At 36.2% G+C, this 18,271-nt stretch overlaps 2 pseudogenes; both read right to left on the bottom strand.

Annotated features, from left to right (window-relative positions):
• Positions 1-7,102: 7,102 nt before the first annotated feature.
• On the bottom strand, positions 7,103-11,204 carry LOC132637892 (putative late blight resistance protein homolog R1A-10; annotated as a pseudogene).
• Positions 11,205-11,380: 176 nt separating this feature from the next.
• On the bottom strand, positions 11,381-17,862 carry LOC132637889 (putative late blight resistance protein homolog R1A-10; annotated as a pseudogene).
• Between the last annotated feature and the right edge of the window lie 409 nt (positions 17,863-18,271).

The raw sequence follows: 18,271 nt of genomic DNA, 5'->3' as shown, positions 1-18,271 counted from the left end.
GATTTTAAAAGCATTAATGAATTCATAGGAGGGTTTAAAATTACCATGGTTTTTTCCTCTCCACCACTCAGAGGTGATACTTCTCCAGGAGCAGGTTACATTACGAGAAGCATCAAGCACCCAATCAAAGATTTTAATCACAAGTTCTGGTTCGACTGAAACTATTGCAAAGGAAAAGTTTATTTCCAGAAATTAGTACTATACGATGCTAGATCATGAAAAGAAGAAAAAATGTGGAAAACTTACGAGTAGGATTCCATGATTCAAGAAAGGGCTCGGATAGTTGACGATGAAGTTGGCTTGTCCGGATCATGAAAAACCGGCGAGGCCAGCCTCTATCATAGTCATCCTTCAGATCAATTAAACCACACCTCCCACAAGGGTATAGGTGTACTAAACCACCTCGAATAACTCGAGAAACGTATATATGGATCAAGTGGTCTAAAGTAAAGGAGACATCAGCTATGTTAGCTAAGAGCTGAATACAGTAAATGAACCTCCAAACTTGCAGAGTGATTTGCCCGACGCAAAATCTGTAGCGACGACAGAAGTCCTCTATGATTTGCAGAATGTGGAAGGATTAGCCAATTGCAAAAGGTAAGTGTAGGTCATGGAAAAACCTTCAACATGATGAGTCATTCTCATCTCCTAATCAACATTGACAACATCAATGTCGGTAGCAAATTTGCACTCCTCTCGAACCTTGGGAAGAATTGTTGCATAGATAAAGGATTCCATTCTTTCAACGGACTCAAGATGGGTAGAGATACGACAGTCATCATGGTATTTGAAGCTGGCGGGAAGAATAAAGCGGCGAGAAACTCGAGTTCTTCCTTCGAGTTGGGGGAAGTCATCGAAATATGTTCTGAGTGATGAAATGGTGATGTAGAGTTTGCTGGTGATTGGGTTAACAATGGAAGAGAAGACATGGTTGATGACTAAAACTTTAAGAGAAGGGAATTGCAAAGATTATAATGTAGGGTTTGTTGAAGAAGTAAAATGAGTGATTGACAAGAATGGATGAGATCCTTGCCCTATATACACTTGAATTGGGAAGTTGAAAAGATGGAAGTTCAAATGGTAGCGGTTTCCAAGGTAGATCAAATCAAGGGTGCAATTATTAATGTTCTGTATCGTGCAGAGAGCATTAAAGTTGAAGCCGATGCACTACAAAAAAAGGGTAATTTGCGGAGGTTGAATATTACAATTTGCGGGGGTTTTAGCCTCCTTAAGCAATTAGTGGAGGCTAAAAACCCCGCGAATTGCAACTTTCAACCTCCGCAAATTACCATTTTTTTTGTAGTGATGGCTGTCTTTTCAGGCGGCGGAACCAGACGGTTTGTGTTCCTGCCATTAGGCAGCTCCAGTAACGATTCAAATCCATTCCCCGGAGTCAATTCTTTCCACCGGGAAACGAAAGGACTATCTGTATACGTGGTAAACACAACTTTACACATAGCGTCCAACTAGCAAAACATGTGGCGGTTAGAGTAGGAAGCATCGAGTCATTTCGATGGACCAAAGAAGAGGACCACGGTTTTACCCGAGGCAAATCCACCGTAGGGAATCCACTCCGAAGTGGCAGCCCAACAAGCTCATTAAATGAGGATATCACGTCTTGCGGCTGTTATTCAAGCGGACCCGATTCGGTGCAGACGTTGCGATTGGCATTCAAGGCGGCATTTATGATTCTTTATTAGTCATTATTAAGAATGATTTAGGGTCATGTTACTTGTAATCAGGCATCAGGAGATAGAAGGCAATACTATTGTACTACACAGAAACTTCAGATCGAATTACTCAAAAGCTTTTTTTACATCTTTTAGCAGTCCAATTCACTTCGTTTTCCCCTCTAGTCATTTAAAGCTTAAATATTATTCGGAGGCATTCCTTTTGACGGAATTCAGTCCGAAAACTCACATAGGCCCAGGCTTGTTCTCTAGTTTTAACTTTACCTTACCTATATTTCATACTAGTCATTTCATATTTAACTTTGACAAATCAAATCACATATCTTTTAAACCGCGTACAAATTCAATTGTACCCTTTTTAGGGGTAAACATTGATGTTAAAATATGTCGATCAGTTCACTAGATCCCTCGAGTCATTTAGCTTTGCTTTCAATTCATAAATTCGTCCGTATATTTGTGTTTGCCTGCTTTGTATTTGTTATTGATACTTGTATGATTATGCTTCATAATTTTGCTATTATGTTTATGAATGAATGTCAAATAGAGTGATACGCGGCGGCGGCATTAACTATGAAGGCTTTTATTTTTATTTTTAGAATTGATGGGATCTGAGTTAACTTTAGTTTAAACAAATTGATGGGTCCATATCATGCTTTAGTGATTGTTTTGTTTCGAATCTCTATATAGTACTTTGGCAGATTTGAAGTCCTCTCAATGCGACTTGATACTGTCGGCATAACTAGAAGAAAACTTGGAGAGTAATAAAAAGAACGGAAAAGGCTTAAATTTGTCATCAAGCTATCGGAAATGACTCATCTATGTCACTCGTTAATAGTTTGACTCATTTATGCCATCGAACTATCGGAAATGGGGCTCATTTATGCCACTCATCAATAGTTTGACTCATTTATGCCATCACCATTACTAAAATGACTCATCCATGCCAATTTTTCATTAACACATGTTTTACAATATCAGATATGACACGTAGCCTCCAACTAGATTATGGTTGTGGGTGGGTGGGTGTATGACTCGAATTTTTTTATTAATTTGGGATTTAAAATTGAGCTGGTTTAATTAAACGATGTAGACCTCTAATATTATAACCGGCCCAATTTTAAATCCCGAATTAATAAAAAATTCAAGCCATACACCTGACCCACTCACAACCATAATATAGTTGGAGGTTACGTGTCATATCTGGTATTGTAAAACATGCGTTAATGAAACATTGACATGGACGAGTCATTTTGGTAACGGTGATGACATAAATGAGCCAAACTATTGATGAGTGGCATAAATGAGCCATTTCCGATAGTTCGATGACGTAAATTAGCCAAACTATTGACGAATGACATAAATGAGTCATTTTCAACAGTTCTATGACATATATGAGCCTTTTCCTTAAAAAGAATATTCTGATTGTAGATAAAAGTTTAAGGTCCAATCAATCAATCTCAAATGAGAGAATAGCACAATGAGATATGAGTTTATTTCTAATTTAGTCAAAGTGAAAGAAAAGAGTGAAAAATATTGATGAGGAACCGAGGTGGATTGCAATTCATTTCAAGACCCACTATCGAATGAAATACTTGAAAGAGCTTGGAGGGCTCTTCACCCAAATTCAAAGCATGTTAGAAGTAAGAAATCAGAAAGTGCTACTAACGATAAACAGTTTTCATACAATAGTCAAGTTGGATTAAATCGGATCGATAGAGTTTTAGTCCGCTAGATGTTTGTTTAGGCACAAAAAAATTAGGAACGATTTACAAATGCCTCAAAAGACGTGAGACACATTGGAGTAAAAACGTAGAGTTCTAGAGAGCTACGAAAGAAGAATAAAGAAAGAACAAAAGGTATTTCCTCTACTGTGTTTTCAGGGGAGTTCTCATACATTTTGGTCTTATAGGATAATTGTATATTTTATGGTGTTTTTTTGAAGTTTATTCACATTGTGTTGGGTATTTCTCATTTTTTAACAGCTAGGTTCTTATTTTTCATTTTCATCTATTGTAGGTTATTGTGGTTGAACTTGAGTCTGCATATACTTACGATGATGAGGTGCTTATGAAAGTTGAAGCGAAGGAAAAGTCAGGGGTTTAGAAATGAGAGATACACACCAACAAAGATAGTTTTATTTTTACTTTTGAATGAACTGTTAATGTCAACTTATTTCTTGTATGCACAAATCCACTCTTTAAACTACTTACCCATTTTATTTTTAGGACTTGACTGGTGATGAAAATGTAGGATGACACACGAGGAAGATGAAAAAGAAGAAGCCGGAGAAGAAATTTTCTAAAAGAGAGGACTACCAAAATTTGTAGTAGAAATATTCAGTTGAGTTTTTGTTTTTAGTCTTAGTTAATTATGAAGTTTAAGGACTGTCTTTTAGCTAATTCTTTTAATTGCTTTACTATGTAATAATATTTCACATCTTTGGGTTTTACCCTCAATTTTAACATAGAACTCATTCATTAAAATCAAAATCGAGGTTACCTGAAAAATGTTACTTCTTCCTTCCTCAAAAAATTGTTAAGAAACATCATTTAATAAATTTATTGATGATGTATTTCGTCCCTATGCAAGCGCACGTAGTTTCACTAGTTGGTTAATGAGACAAGTGTTAATGGAACTACGGTGAATGGTAACGAGTTAAAAGGTGATAAAGATGTGACAAATAGTGATACGGAGTCTGAGGGTGAATGCCCGTCCTCATCCTCAGGGGCATCTAGTAGTGACGAGGAAGAAGATGAGAGTAGTTCAAAGAGTTAATGGTAAAAAACGCATCTGAACTATCACTTTTTCGTGAGTTTTCTACCTGAACTATCAGGTATGCGAGTTTCCTACCTGAACTATTTCTAAATTATTAGTTATTCACTTTTCGTACCTGAATGATGATGATAATTCAAGTAGAAAACTCGCACACTTGATACAAGATGAAGGAGACTGAGGACGAATTTTTAGATGATGATAAGGAGGCTGAATACAAGAGAATGCTGCAAATGAAAGAGAGGGGCAACATCACAAATGACCGGAAACATAGAAACAAGAAAAAGGACAAAAGGAATCTCAAAAATCGCCAGAATATATATGGGCTTCCTAAGGACTGCCAAATATGGGTATGCCATGGGACCAACAAGGTCATCCACAGCAAATCTTTCAAATGCCTATGCCAAATGCATGTTTGAGCCGCAAATAAATCCAACTCTTCCGTCTAACTTAATTTATGTTCCCAGGTGGACTACCAAATTTTGGTGCAGGGCCATCATTTGCACCTTGGCCTGCCTTAATTAGGACAAAATGTTTTTAATCGAACACCTTTGCCGATGGGTTTACCAAGCCAATTTACTTCTGCCCCATGAAATTTGGAGGTCAGGTACCAGCAAATGGGCCACAATCAGGACAGAATAATAATTCAGGTCCTGGCTATACTAATGGTTCTCCAAACTTCAATCGAGGCGCTCATTCTGGTGGCGGTCGGAGAGGGAATCACAGGGGTGGTGGCCGTTTTGGTGATAGGAGAGGAAGGTCGTCACAACTTAAACGAAGGTGAAAACCTTTTCCTTTGTAACTTTCATTAAAGAATTAGTAGTAGATTAACAGTTTTACTTTCCCTTCTCCATTAGGTTTCAACTGTGTGCAAGGACTATTCACCTTTTTATGGCATTCATCAAATGTAATGCATTTTTGGCCCCCCCCCCCCCCCCCCCCCCGCCCAAAAAAAAAAAAGAGTTAGAACGAAAGATATAGTTGAATATTTGTAAATGGGCTTCCCTCACCCTTCTCAAAGAGGTATTCACTCATTGGGACTACAGTGTAGCCTATTTTTTTGGCGTACTTGAGTTCCTCGCTAAAGTATACCCCTACAAACTTCCCTGTCGGGAAGACCAGAGTCCTATCTTCCATTCGATAGGGGATATTGATGAATTCTTTATCATCTTGCCAGCCACTCCTTTGCCATGACTAAAGCATTGAACTTTTCAAAAGTGAAGAACAAAAGAATGACGTAGGAAAGTGTTTCGCTCAACAATAATCCATACGTTTTGTTTCTGATATCTCCTTTGTGAAACTAAATAATATTTGTGCAGGTTGATCTCAGTCTTTCCAGGGCATTAATAGTAGATTGATATCACAAAGAAAATCTTGTTGCGGATTATTTAGCCAAAAAAGTTGTTTTAGGAGAAGCATTTGTTATGATAACTTTTGGCATTTTATATAGATATTCAGGGGAGGAACCAGTAAGGGCTTAGGGGGTTCATTCGATCCGAATTTCCTTCGGCGGAAAATTACACTAGTTACATATGGTTAATTTTTATTTTTTTATATATAGTAGATGTTGAACCCCCTTTGATTTCTTCGTGCGTTTATTTTTCATATTTTGAACCCTGAACCCTCTTAGTGAAAAATTCAAGCTCCACCACTGATTATATTAAGCCTGCATGGTGTGAAACCATCTCCAATAAGAGCGAGCAAGGTACAATTCAGAATATAAGGGGAATATATTTAAATAATTAAGTATGGAAATTCATGGATTGCCATATTAGAGAAAATGAAGTAATTACAGAAGTCAGAGTCTTAAAACGATAGGTTAATTCAAGATACGAATTCAGATTTACATGTAGATATTCTTTGAGTGATCTAATAGTGTAAAATTTAAACTGGTTAATGGAAAATATTGAATTCCAAGTTGCCACTGGACAAGAATATATACAAAAAATAAACTTAGCGAAGACCTATAAGACACAACACCTTATTTGGTTGGAATAATAGAACATACATGTCTCTCAACAAAACAAAGATAGTTGAAACTTGAAATTAGAAACAAACCAAATACAACCAAAACACAACTTTGTGAGAATGAAACAAAGCAAATACAACCATAACAGAATAGAGAAGATGTTACAAACGTAGAAAGCAAACACCTACAGTATCGAGAACTCGAAATGCAGCAGTGAGCGCAGACCCAAGAAGCCGACAGTGGAGCGCATTTATTCAACATCTCCAAAACCACCCAGAGACGAAATTTCAACTTCAAAATTCTTTAATAAACAAAAGTCAAGCAGATACCAATGAACACCATATCAGGTTGTCCATGACCCCAGTAAGGTCAATATTGTCCTGATTCTCTCTCCTGCGCAAAGGAAGAAAATTAGCACGTGTAGGAAAATTAGTAGTAGTATGTATGAGGAGTTAAATAATGATCATGAATTACAGATACAAACATGGAGACATTCTACCAAATGAAACACACACACACATTATATACATATACATCTATAGATGCTGTCTCTTTATAATATTCTCTACTGAAAACGGATAGGGCCTGAGGGGACATGAATATATGAACATACACTTAGTGATCAAAATCATAATAATCTCAAAACAAGATGAATTCCACTAACCTTTTTGATGAGCTTGACCGTGTGGTGTTGCATTCAGCTAGCTGCTCAGTTGGATGATCTAGTGAGCTTGAATATGAAACTCTCTCGAACTTCGCTTTCCGCAGCCTGCTTGTCTTTGCACATCTTTTTCTTCATGGCTTCGATAACTTGTGCTGATCCCGATGCTTTCTCTGTGCTCTTCAGCGTCATCTCATGAAGGCTATTTACACCAGCGAACTCAGATGGAACGGCCTCAAGCTCACAACATGATATAAGAACAAGGCGCTTAAGTGTTCGGAATGCAGAGTTTGAAGCCGTCCAAGTTTCAAAATCTGCCCCGTTAATCCACAATACCGTGAGTTTGCCAAAACCTACTGAATCCCAGGTCTTTTCACTACGGGTCTTCCCACTAAAAGCATTTTCATTCAGCTTAAGGATTTCAAGGCATTCTAATTCCCCTAGTCTATTCGCATCACTCCAAGCAAACTTTGTTTTGGACAAAGTAAACTTCTTCAGTTTGCATAGAAACTTGAGGAATATTGGAGAAATTTGAAGTTGAGGAACATTGTTCCTGGAGCTGCCAGAAACATTCAACAGCTTCAATTTTTTCACGCACTCTAGCTTTTCAAAATTGTTGAATCCAGCCTTGTTAGTTTAAAAAAACTCAAACCATATTCCCTTGAATACTCACTTTTTTTGAGATTACAAGCCCTTTCAAACACATCTTCTCTGCAATTTCCTGGTTCAACTCTAGAAAGGGTTTATAGGCGAGATGATTCTACATATCTTTTCTTTTTAGCAGGCCTAGGGGATGGCAACTTCGCAGGGACATTGGTGTGCAGATGTGTCAACTTTAGCATGCTCCATATGTCTGCTTTTATATCGATGGTGCGCATCTCTGTATTAAAAATAAGAGTTTCTATATTCTGAAACTCACCAAAGCTGAAATCCTTTTTGAAAAAATAATTGAAAGGTTCAACGACCAAGAACCTAATCAGAGGAGATGCATCAGGGAAGGGTGGAATGCTATCAAGATCCACATTTCCTATTTGTTTTTCGAAAAAACATAAGAAAGACCTAACATGCTCAAGATTTTCTTCTTTGGAGAAAATATTGTTCCTGTAGGTGGAGGAAGAATCTTTCCTTTCTTTGGAAGAGGAAAGATCTTTCCCTTCTTTGGAGTAGAGATCTTTCAAAAGAGAGAATTCAATGCACAATCGACGAGATGTATCTAGATTATCTGATATATTAAGATCAGATTTCTTAGATACTTCTTGGACAAGACCTTCATTTTCAGCCTCCAACTTGCAAAACTGGTGCAACATGTCGTGTAGACGACATGTTTTTACTTGACCATCAGCCCTTTTTTGCATTACCATCACTAAATTCCTATTGACAAGTTCATTCAAGTAATACTCCGCTATATCCTCGAGGGTGCCCTTTAACTTGGAGTACTTTATCAAACCCTCGGCAAGCAGGAATTTCAAATCCTCGTGGAAAGGCGGCACAATACAGGAAGCACGGCTTCATCTCTTCGTCTAGATGATCATAACTCATTTCCACATATTTCAAGCAGCTCTCAGGGTCATCTTCATTTATAAGGTACTGTCCTACATTGTCGCTAATCATTTCCCACTCGATTTGGTTTGTACGTCCTCTTAGAGCTCCTTCAACCACCACTAGTGCAAGTGGCAGTCCACCACATCGTTCTGCAATACGTATTGCATGTCCTACAAACTCATCAGGACACCTTCTATTACTGCCAAAAACTCTTTTTTGCAACAATTGAAAACTTTCATTGTCTTCCAAAAACTTCAAATAGTGAGGATCCTCATTGGCATATCTACCAACAGGTTTCACACGAGTGGTGATCAAGATTCGCTGGCCTTTGTTTTCATCTTCCGGGAAAGCTTTCCTGACTAAATCCTCAACCTTCGTATCCCACATATTGTCCAACACAATGAGACATTTACGTCCTCTGGAAATGTGTCCACATATTATCTGCAGCAGTTCATTCTCTTCCTTATTCTGATGTTCTTCAGTGATTTTTGTGTACGTTTTCAGAATACTAAGGAGGACCTTTTTTCGTATGAATTCCCGGCCTACTCGAACCCAAATTCTCTTGTAAAAACCAGGAGACTCATGATCAAGATCTTTATAGACTTTTGTTGCCAGTGTAGTTTTGCCAAGTCCAGGCAACCCCACCACAGGAATAGCATCTAATTTATCGGTTCCTTCAACAAGTCGTTCGATCAATTTTCTCGCTACTTCGTCAAAGCCCACAACTTCGTTTTCTTCCAACAAAGTATTCTGTTGGAAGACATAAAACACTCTTAAATTTGTTTGGTTCCATGTGGTTGTGGACTAATAAAAATTAATAAAGCTGCAGAACTATTTGTCTTGTAAAACAACTTTACAAACTCAAAATAGATATACTCACAGTTTCTTTAGATCAAGAGGTTGAACATTTTGTGATATCTGTTTCTTTATAACTTGGATGTGACTCATTCTATACTTGATGAAATGCTCTTATTTTTATGAGAAAAAAAATATTCCATTTAATTTGCAGTTGACATTGTAGCGAATACAAATTGATTCATTATGAACAATCCTTAATTACATAAAGAAAAAGGTACTCCCTCCGTCTCAATTTAAGTGTCTTACTTTTTTTTTTTGGTATATTCAAGAAGAGTTCCTCTTTCGAAATTTAGTAAATCGACAATTCAAACATCCTACTTGAGTTCCTCGCTAAAGTATACCCCTACAAACTTCCCTGTCGGGAAGACCAGAGTCCTATCTTCCATTCGATAGGGGATATTGATGAATTCTTTATCATCTTGCCAGCCACTCCTTTGCCATGACTAAAGCATTGAACTTTTCAAAAGTGAAGAACAAAAGAATGACGTAGGAAAGTGTTTCGCTCAACAATAATCCATACGTTTTGTTTCTGATATCTCCTTTGTGAAACTAAATAATATTTGTGCAGGTTGATCTCAGTCTTTCCAGGGCATTAATAGTAGATTGATATCACAAAGAAAATCTTGTTGCGGATTATTTAGCCAAAAAAGTTGTTTTAGGAGAAGCATTTGTTATGATAACTTTTGGCATTTTATATAGATATTCAGGGGAGGAACCAGTAAGGCTTAGGGGGTTCATTCGATCCGAATTTCCTTCGGCGGAAAATTACACTAGTTACATATGGTTAATTTTTATTTTTTTATATATAGTAGATGTTGAACCCCCTTTGATTTCTTCGTGCGTTTATTTTTCATATTTTGAACCCTGAACCCTCTTAGTGAAAAATTCAAGCTCCACCACTGATTATATTAAGCCTGCATGGTGTGAAACCATCTCCAATAAGAGCGAGCAAGGTACAATTCAGAATATAAGGGGAATATATTTAAATAATTAAGTATGGAAATTCATGGATTGCCATATTAGAGAAAATGAAGTAATTACAGAAGTCAGAGTCTTAAAACGATAGGTTAATTCAAGATACGAATTCAGATTTACATGTAGATATTCTTTGAGTGATCTAATAGTGTAAAATTTAAACTGGTTAATGGAAAATATTGAATTCCAAGTTGCCACTGGACAAGAATATATACAAAAAATAAACTTAGCGAAGACCTATAAGACACAACACCTTATTTGGTTGGAATAATAGAACATACATGTCTCTCAACAAAACAAAGATAGTTGAAACTTGAAATTAGAAACAAACCAAATACAACCAAAACACAACTTTGTGAGAATGAAACAAAGCAAATACAACCATAACAGAATAGAGAAGATGTTACAAACGTAGAAAGCAAACACCTACAGTATCGAGAACTCGAAATGCAGCAGTGAGCGCAGACCCAAGAAGCCGACAGTGGAGCGCATTTATTCAACATCTCCAAAACCACCCAGAGACGAAATTTCAACTTCAAAATTCTTTAATAAACAAAAGTCAAGCAGATACCAATGAACACCATATCAGGTTGTCCATGACCCCAGTAAGGTCAATATTGTCCTGATTCTCTCTCCTGCGCAAAGGAAGAAAATTAGCACGTGTAGGAAAATTAGTAGTAGTATGTATGAGGAGTTAAATAATGATCATGAATTACAGATACAAACATGGAGACATTCTACCAAATGAAACACACACACACATTATATACATATACATCTATAGATGCTGTCTCTTTATAATATTCTCTACTGAAAACGGATAGGGCCTGAGGGGACATGAATATATGAACATACACTTAGTGATCAAAATCATAATAATCTCAAAACAAGATGAATTCCACTAACCTTTTTGATGAGCTTGACCGTGTGGTGTTGCATTCAGCTAGCTGCTCAGTTGGATGATCTAGTGAGCTTGAATATGAAACTCTCTCGAACTTCGCTTTCCGCAGCCTGCTTGTCTTTGCACATCTTTTTCTTCATGGCTTCGATAACTTGTGCTGATCCCGATGCTTTCTCTGTGCTCTTCAGCGTCATCTCATGAAGGCTATTTACACCAGCGAACTCAGATGGAACGGCCTCAAGCTCACAACATGATATAAGAACAAGGCGCTTAAGTGTTCGGAATGCAGAGTTTGAAGCCGTCCAAGTTTCAAAATCTGCCCCGTTAATCCACAATACCGTGAGTTTGCCAAAACCTACTGAATCCCAGGTCTTTTCACTACGGGTCTTCCCACTAAAAGCATTTTCATTCAGCTTAAGGATTTCAAGGCATTCTAATTCCCCTAGTCTATTCGCATCACTCCAAGCAAACTTTGTTTTGGACAAAGTAAACTTCTTCAGTTTGCATAGAAACTTGAGGAATATTGGAGAAATTTGAAGTTGAGGAACATTGTTCCTGGAGCTGCCAGAAACATTCAACAGCTTCAATTTTTTCACGCACTCTAGCTTTTCAAAATTGTTGAATCCAGCCTTGTTAGTTTAAAAAAACTCAAACCATATTCCCTTGAATACTCACTTTTTTTGAGATTACAAGCCCTTTCAAACACATCTTCTCTGCAATTTCCTGGTTCAACTCTAGAAAGGGTTTATAGGCGAGATGATTCTACATATCTTTTCTTTTTAGCAGGCCTAGGGGATGGCAACTTCGCAGGGACATTGGTGTGCAGATGTGTCAACTTTAGCATGCTCCATATGTCTGCTTTTATATCGATGGTGCGCATCTCTGTATTAAAAATAAGAGTTTCTATATTCTGAAACTCACCAAAGCTGAAATCCTTTTTGAAAAAATAATTGAAAGGTTCAACGACCAAGAACCTAATCAGAGGAGATGCATCAGGGAAGGGTGGAATGCTATCAAGATCCACATTTCCTATTTGTTTTTCGAAAAAACATAAGAAAGACCTAACATGCTCAAGATTTTCTTCTTTGGAGAAAATATTGTTCCTGTAGGTGGAGGAAGAATCTTTCCTTTCTTTGGAAGAGGAAAGATCTTTCCCTTCTTTGGAGTAGAGATCTTTCAAAAGAGAGAATTCAATGCACAATCGACGAGATGTATCTAGATTATCTGATATATTAAGATCAGATTTCTTAGATACTTCTTGGACAAGACCTTCATTTTCAGCCTCCAACTTGCAAAACTGGTGCAACATGTCGTGTAGACGACATGTTTTTACTTGACCATCAGCCCTTTTTTGCATTACCATCACTAAATTCCTATTGACAAGTTCATTCAAGTAATACTCCGCTATATCCTCGAGGGTGCCCTTTAACTTGGAGTACTTTATCAAACCCTCGGCAAGCAGGAATTTCAAATCCTCGTGGAAAGGCGGCACAATACAGGAAGCACGGCTTCATCTCTTCGTCTAGATGATCATAACTCATTTCCACATATTTCAAGCAGCTCTCAGGGTCATCTTCATTTATAAGGTACTGTCCTACATTGTCGCTAATCATTTCCCACTCGATTTGGTTTGTACGTCCTCTTAGAGCTCCTTCAACCACCACTAGTGCAAGTGGCAGTCCACCACATCGTTCTGCAATACGTATTGCATGTCCTACAAACTCATCAGGACACCTTCTATTACTGCCAAAAACTCTTTTTTGCAACAATTGAAAACTTTCATTGTCTTCCAAAAACTTCAAATAGTGAGGATCCTCATTGGCATATCTACCAACAGGTTTCACACGAGTGGTGATCAAGATTCGCTGGCCTTTGTTTTCATCTTCCGGGAAAGCTTTCCTGACTAAATCCTCAACCTTCGTATCCCACATATTGTCCAACACAATGAGACATTTACGTCCTCTGGAAATGTGTCCACATATTATCTCCAGCAGTTCATTCTCTTCCTTATTCTGATGTTCTTCAGTGATTTTTGTGTACGTTTTCAGAATACTAAGGAGGACCTTTTTTCGTATGAATTCCCGGCCTACTCGAACCCAAATTCTCTTGTAAAAACCAGGAGACTCATGATCAAGATCTTTATAGACTTTTGTTGCCAGTGTAGTTTTGCCAAGTCCAGGCAACCCCACCACAGGAATAGCATCTAATTTATCGGTTCCTTCAACAAGTCGTTCGATCAATTTTCTCGCTACTTCGTCAAAGCCCACAACTTCGTTTTCTTCCAACAAAGTATTCTGTTGGAAGACATAAAACACTCTTAAATTTGTTTGGTTCCATGTGGTTGTGGACTAATAAAAATTAATAAAGCTGCAGAACTATTTGTCTTGTAAAACAACTTTACAAACTCAAAATAGATATACTCACAGTTTCTTTAGATCAAGAGGTTGAACATTTTGTGATATCTGTTTCTTTATAACTTGGATGTGACTCATTCTATACTTGATGAAATGCTCTTATTTTTATGAGAAAAAAAATATTCCATTTAATTTGCAGTTGACATTGTAGCGAATACAAATTGATTCATTATGAACAATCCTTAATTACATAAAGAAAAAGGTACTCCCTCCGTCTCAATTTAAGTGTCTTACTTTTTTTTTTTGGTATATTCAAGAAGAGTTCCTCTTTCGAAATTTAGTAAATCGACAATTCAAACATTCTACATGACAAATTTATAATTACAGGATTTAAAGAATATTTTAGTACATTATATACCTCATTAATTTAGGATAACAAGATTAAAAAATTTCTATTTATTTCTTAAATTCCGTACCTGATCAAACTAATAAAAATTTCTATTTATTTCTTAAATTCCGTACCTGATCAAATTTCTATTTATTTCTTAAATTGTTCAAAAAATCAAGCTTCTTCACCAGCTTTGACCAATGGGCAATTACCCCCTTATACTTATGTAATTTCTATTCTGCCCTTAATTTTCAATGCCACCGTGTAGCAATTATAGTATATTTTTATATTATATGTCATATATTATTTTTTGACTAGGTGCTTTACCTTGTATTTATGTAATTGTAGTTAATCTAATTTTACAGTGTAATCCTTCTATTAATTAGTTGAAAAATTTGTCACTGTCTTTTATTGCTGTTATTCTATCGTTATGTGCAATTGTGCATTAAATATCAATTTGAGTATCTAGTCTCTCTTTTATTCTCTAGATATTGTGTATATAGATTTTTGAGTTTTGTGTGTCTTTAATGAATATTTTTTAAATTTGTAATTTGAAGCTCAAAACTTATTTAAATAATAATAACTTTTTTAGGAATTTGTTGTAAAATCATTCTCTAATATCCAATAATTGTTTTGTATCACAGAAGTTAAACATACATATACATATACGCAGGGTCGGCTAATGGGTGAAGCAACTAAAGCATTTACTTTAGGCATCACCCTTTTGGGGGCCTCAATTTTCTTTTTTCTTTAAATTGGAAGTAGTGGAAAGGAAAATAAGAGAGGAGATTACAAGGTAGGGAATCGAACTTTCACCAACAAGGTGGAAGTTCAGTTCACCAAGCGACTGAGCTAATAAGATTCCCTGGGGGCCCAAATTTACCTAAAGTAGACTTATTTAAATTTCTATGGGGCATTTTAAGTAAATGGTATTCAATTCGTCTCAATTGATGTGATACAAATTTTTTATTAGTTCATTTTAAAAAGAATGACATATTTTTATATTTTTAAAAAAAATTGAAGTTTAAAATTTTCGTTTTACGTATTGGGCAATTCGCAGGAATGCCCTTATTTTGGGGTGGTTTTAATTTTTCCCCAGCAAATTAGTGGTCTTTAATTTTTGTCCTTCGCCTAATATCATGAGATTTGGGGTTCGAATCTCGGCTTAATAAAAAAAAAACGCAAGGCAGAGTTTTGTAGCAAAGTTAGGCCTATTCGGGCAAAAGTTAGGCCTCAGGTAAGATTTTGAATGCAAAACTCTACCTGCAGGCAGAGTTTTGCAAGCCAAAGTTAGTCCTCAGGCATAGTTTTGCAAGCCATCAGGTAGAGTTTGTCTAAACTTCTGCCTTGTGATATCATTTTTTTTTGTATGAGCGAGGGTTTGAACCCGGAACCCATAGGTTTTTAGGCAAAGGACAAAAACTAAAGATTTCAAATTTGATGGCTAAAAATTAAAGATCAATGCTTTTGAAGGGCACTCCGAAAAAAAAAAATGTTAAGTATTTCACCTTTAATGAAAAGCTTTTATAGTCCACACAAATGTTATGGAGCCACAAAAACTTTTCCCTTTAAACTTTTAAGAAAACAAGTTTCGAAAAACTTTTTTTTTCTACTAAAACTTCATACCGAGTGAAACTATTACATAAATTAAAACACCATGAGTATTCTTTATAAATAAAAAAAGAAAGATAATATTTTGAGTTTTGATTGATCCTAGTTTTCTCTCTTTACTTTTCCTCGATAGAAAATGTGTAGATTTTACAATCTTTTTCTTTTTTTCTTTACTCTTCCTAGGTAGAAAATGTGTAGATTTTATAATCTTTTTCTTGAATTCTCTAAAGAGTCAATCTCCTTTTACACCTTTCTCATCAGAACGTGCAATACATTATTTGTAATCAACTTCTTGAATCATATATTTTCGTGAAAGAAAATATTTTCCATCATGCCAAACACTCTTCTAGATGATAAAACAAGAAAATTATTTTCCAAACACTCTTCTAGATGATAAAACAAGAAAATTATTTTCTCAGAATATAAATGATTTACCTATTCATTTTTTTTGTATTTGGTACGCTAATTAGAATAGAGCATTTACATATATTCAAAGTAAAACATTATTAGTTTTTTTTTTTTTTTTTTTAAATTTGGAGTGCAACTTCTGGTGGTGGGGGGGGGGGGGGGGGGTAGGCAAGAGGTTAAGGTTAGGTGGGGTTTGGACTGGTGATAAGTTGGTATTTTTCCAACTTAATTAGCTCTTCTTTAATCTTAGACTTCTGATTTGTTTGATTGAGAAAATAGTGAATTTAATGTTGTTTACTTCCAGTTTATAGGTTTATAAGATTTAGAAGTGATCGGGAAAGAAACCAAGTGAAAACAAGTAAAAAAGAGGTCAAATTGAAGAAAATGAGAAAAGTGGCTAAAAATGCAAAAACGTCAGATCTTCAAATCTGAAATTTTTGGGCTGTTTTGGTCATATTTGGATGTGGAAAATTGGGAGCTATAAGAGCATGACTTAGGTAGACATCATTCTTATCTTTGGCTAACCCTTTCAAGCTTAGGAGCAAGAGGCACCAACCACAACTAGGGTTTGAAGATTTGGAGGCACACAATGAGAAATTCTTTACCCATTTCTTTAACTCTTGCTATGTATTGAATATTTTAGTGTGTAGTATTTCATTTCAATACTTGAACCTTGTTTATGGAAGTATACATTGTTAAAGTTTGGATTGAATCTCTTGTTTTGCTTATGTATTAAATGATTTTTATTTCTAATGAAATGGGTTAATGTTTCTCTATTTACTCTTCAAGCTTTAATGTCATTTAGTGGTTGCAAGCATTAAATGTGTTTTTTACCTTGGCTTTGCATGGAAAAGAAAGTTAAGGTTAGGAAAAGAGTAAATCTGCAACTTAAAGCTTTATTCTCTATTTAATATTTTTGGTTAGGCATGTGAACATTAGAAGGTTTTAGGCATGTGAACATTAGAAGGTTTTAGGTAACCTTAAAGTTACAATCACTAAGTTCAACTTTAATGACGATTAGACATCCAATTGAGCTTACACGTCGATAATTCTTTCTTTTTTACATTATCGAACTTTGGTAGACGAATCGGAGAAACTTCTCAATTGAATAAGAGAATGTTAGAATAATAAAGCACCAAAAATCTGTTCTAGAAGCGAAAAATGTCAAGAGAGTTTATCAATGTGGACTATGATTTTTTTTGTTTCCCACCCTCTGTAGGATATTTATATTAGGCCCGATTAATCAGAAGCCGAAAGTCTCACATTGGGTGTGTGTAGGGGGTGGGGGGGGGGGGGGGGGGAGGGTGCTTCCTAACAAAGACAGTTTCAAATTTAGGGCTCGAACTGAGACATGATGGAGATGGTTACAACTTTCAAATAGCCAATGTCAATCAGTGTTTTCACAGCTATTGACATGGACTAGTCTAACTTGTGAATTTTGAAAGTCCATAACAATGACTTATTTCAATTATGGGACTTAAAAATGGCTAAGCCCACGTACTATGGTAAAGATTTATCTCTATGGAATAGTTGAGTCAAACCAACGGATGCATTTTATGTATTTGTACATACACTAGTATCACTTAATTATGATTAATTAATACATATATTTATTACTTTAAATTACTTAATCATTGTACATTAATTTAATTTGACATAAATTTTCGGTGCACTTAAATTTTTACGCCGCCAGAAGTTCAACCTTATACGCTTGCAAATATACAGCCGCCATCGCACTGCGTCTCTGTGTACATTTATTGGTCATCTAATCCATTACATTATATCCTAAAAGGCAAAGGATCTAATTCTTATCCAAGTATAACTTTGATGTCATCAAAATAAGAGTTACTTTGCGAATAATTCATGATATTGGAAAGAGCACCTAGGGAAAAAATTATAGATATTTAAGTTTTTTTTTTCTCGCTCGGTGTCCGGGATCTGCATTGGAGCCTGACTAAATCCAGATTCATGCTGCATATGCCCATTCGGGGAAAGCGCTCCCTACCAAGAATTTTTCCATAATCAGGGCTCTAACCCGAAATCTGTGATGAAAGGAGGAGCATCCCTATCAGCTGCACCACATTCTTTGGTCGTATATAGATATTTAAGTTAGTGAGTGTGAAGGTTGTAAGGTCCAAGGT

Source organism: Lycium barbarum, chromosome 4 (assembly GCF_019175385.1).
Source record: "Lycium barbarum isolate Lr01 chromosome 4, ASM1917538v2, whole genome shotgun sequence".
NCBI lineage: Eukaryota > Viridiplantae > Streptophyta > Magnoliopsida > Solanales > Solanaceae > Lycium > Lycium barbarum.
This window is presented reverse-complemented; position numbering and strand designations above follow the sequence as displayed.